At 47.4% G+C, this 2,500-nt stretch overlaps 1 long non-coding RNA gene across 1 annotated transcript in view; it reads left to right on the top strand.

Moving 5' to 3' along the window:
- Window positions 1-2,500, top strand: part of LOC143025209 (uncharacterized) — an 868,162-nt gene that overhangs the window by 807,555 nt on the left and 58,107 nt on the right. The window lies entirely within an intron of this gene.

The following is a 2,500-nucleotide window of genomic DNA, read 5'->3' as shown; positions in this document are numbered from 1 at the left end:
TGCATGTCTACATACTCCTACATACACGCAAAATGTACGTATACACATAACTACGTCCATGCATATGCACATACGTATCATATACTAAGAAACACTATGTAAATGTACTCCTAACTGTTAGACACCTTGTCTGCCCGTTAGACACCTTGTCTGCCCGTTAGACACCTATATCTGCCCGTATACAACTTTATCTACCTCCTCTCCTGCTGCAATACTGTCTGTTCTCCTGCTTACTTACCTGCTTGCCTGCTTACTTACCTGCTTGCCTGCTTACTTACCTGCTTGCCTCCTACCTGCTTGCCTCCTTACCTGCTTGCCTGCTTACTTACCTGCTTGCCTGCTTACTTACCTGCTTGCCTCCTTACCTGCTTGCCTGACTTGCCTGCTTGCCTGCTTACTTACCTACTTACCTGCTTGCCTGCTTATTTACCTGCTTACCTGCCTGCCCACTTACCTGCTTGCCTGCTTGCCTGCCTGTCAGTCTCATTGCCTACAGTCTGCCGAGGCAAAGAGTTGGGGCACCTTCGCTCAGCCAGCTTGAATTATTATTTATGTGCCTGAGCTAATCTAGAGTGGATCGGGTGTCGACCTGGAGGCGTGCCGTGACGCGCAGATGCAAGGCCAAGTGCCAGAGGAATGAGGGCCGGGATCGATTCCTAGCGAGGGGACCCCAGCAGGGCCCTGCTGACGGTTGAACATCTTCGTACTTGTCAGCTGATTGTTCGGTAATGGACTGATGTTTGGGAAGATTAGGGACATGGAGGGGGTGGTAGGGGAGGGAGGAGGTGGCGGGTGGTTGTCCCATGGAGAGGTGATGATGACGTCAAAGGCTGAGCCTGTGAGTCAGCGATTGATTGTTATCGGTCAGTTGTCTTTGAACGGTTAATGATGACCTGACCTGGATTGACCTGACCTGAGTGGACGAAGAGAAGCAGTTTGAGTGAGTGACGTCACGCCTAGCTTTTGGAGGTGGGGGAGGGTTCTAAGTGAAATTGTCAAAGATGATACACCGTCAAAAGACCTGTCAGTCGGTCGGTCACGGGCACCCTAAGAGAGCCCCGGAAATGAAATGAGGGGGGGGGGGGGGAGAGACCTGATGTCGGGTGATAAGGTGGGAAATAGGGTGAGAAGATGGCCACATTCCTCTTCTAAGACGGTGGTACAGAAGATATTATCAATACAGTGAATAAGATTTGTCCTCTTTTTTTTTTTTGTCAATTCTTGGGCCCCACAAGTACAACGTGATTCCCATCGGCTTCAAGGAACCTCCGAAACCAAGAAGCTTAACTATCTGGTTTAAAGGATCCCTTTAACCCTTCCATCACCTTTTAGACAATTCTTAGCCATACACGTACCAAAGGTTCCTTCAAGCTGGAAAAAGTCCTTTCGTATTAGCCAGAAAAAATATTCTAAGGAATGTCGAATTCCCCTTCTTCTTCTTCTTCTATTATTATTTATTTATTCATCTTTATTTATTTATTTATTTTTTTTCTGTTTCTGATTCTCCTTATGGGACATCCCACGGAGCGCCGCCCAGCTTCGATGACGTCATCGATGATGACGGAGGCGCAGCGTGATTGTGTGTGTGTGTGTGTGTGTGTGTGTGTGTGTGTGTGTGTGTGTGTGTGTGTGTGTGTGTGTGTGTGTGTGTGTGTGTGTGTGTGTGTGTGAGTGAGGGCGAGATATTCGACGCCTTCTTAGCTCTTCTTTGGGCCCCCGCTGCTTCCGGTCGGGTACTTTTTTTCATTTTTTTTTTCTTTTTTTCTTTTTTTCTCCGCGGACAAAGACACCACGTTGGGTGGGGTTGCTTCGATTCAACGGCAGAAAGGGACAATGGAGTAGACTCTTCGGTGTCTTTCTGTCATCTTTGTCATCTCTCTCTCTCTATTCTCTCTCTCTCTCTCTCTCTCTCTCTCTCTCTCTCTCTCTCTCTCTCTCTCTCTCTCTCTCTCTCTCTCTCTCTTTCTCTCTCTTGATTTCTCTCTCACTTTTTTCTGTCTTTGTCTCTCCTCTCTCGCTCTTTCTCTGTCTCGCTGTCTCTTTCTGTGTGTGTGTGTGTGTGTGTGTGTGTGTGTGTGTGTGTGTGTGTGTGTGTGTGTGTGTGTGTGTGTGTGTGTGTGTGTGTCTTTTCTCTATATATCTTACTGTATGTGCGTACATGTGTACACTCTGTATGTGTGTGTGTGTGTGCGTCTTTTCTCTATATATCTTATTGTGTGTGTGTACATGTGTACATTTTGTATGTGCGTGTGTGTGTGTGTGTGTGTGAGAGAGAGAGAGAGAGAGAGAGAGAGAGAGAGAGAGAGAGAGAGAGAGAGAGAGAGAGAGAGAGAGAGAGAGAGAGAGAGAGAGAGAGAGAGAGAGAGAGAGAGAGAGAGTAGGCAAGTGAAGAGGAATCAAGAAGAAAACGAAGGCAAACGTTTCTGACCAAGAAAGATGATTGTCTTGATCAACCGCCTTCCGCGTCGGGAACCGCTTTTCTTTTAGTCTGGCTGACGTC

This window comes from Oratosquilla oratoria, chromosome 5 (assembly GCF_046742065.1).
Source record: "Oratosquilla oratoria isolate Oo_2021 chromosome 5, ASM4674206v1, whole genome shotgun sequence".
Lineage (NCBI taxonomy): Eukaryota > Metazoa > Arthropoda > Malacostraca > Stomatopoda > Squillidae > Oratosquilla > Oratosquilla oratoria.
Note: the sequence above shows the minus strand (reverse complement) of the source record. Positions and strands in the feature narration are given on the sequence as shown.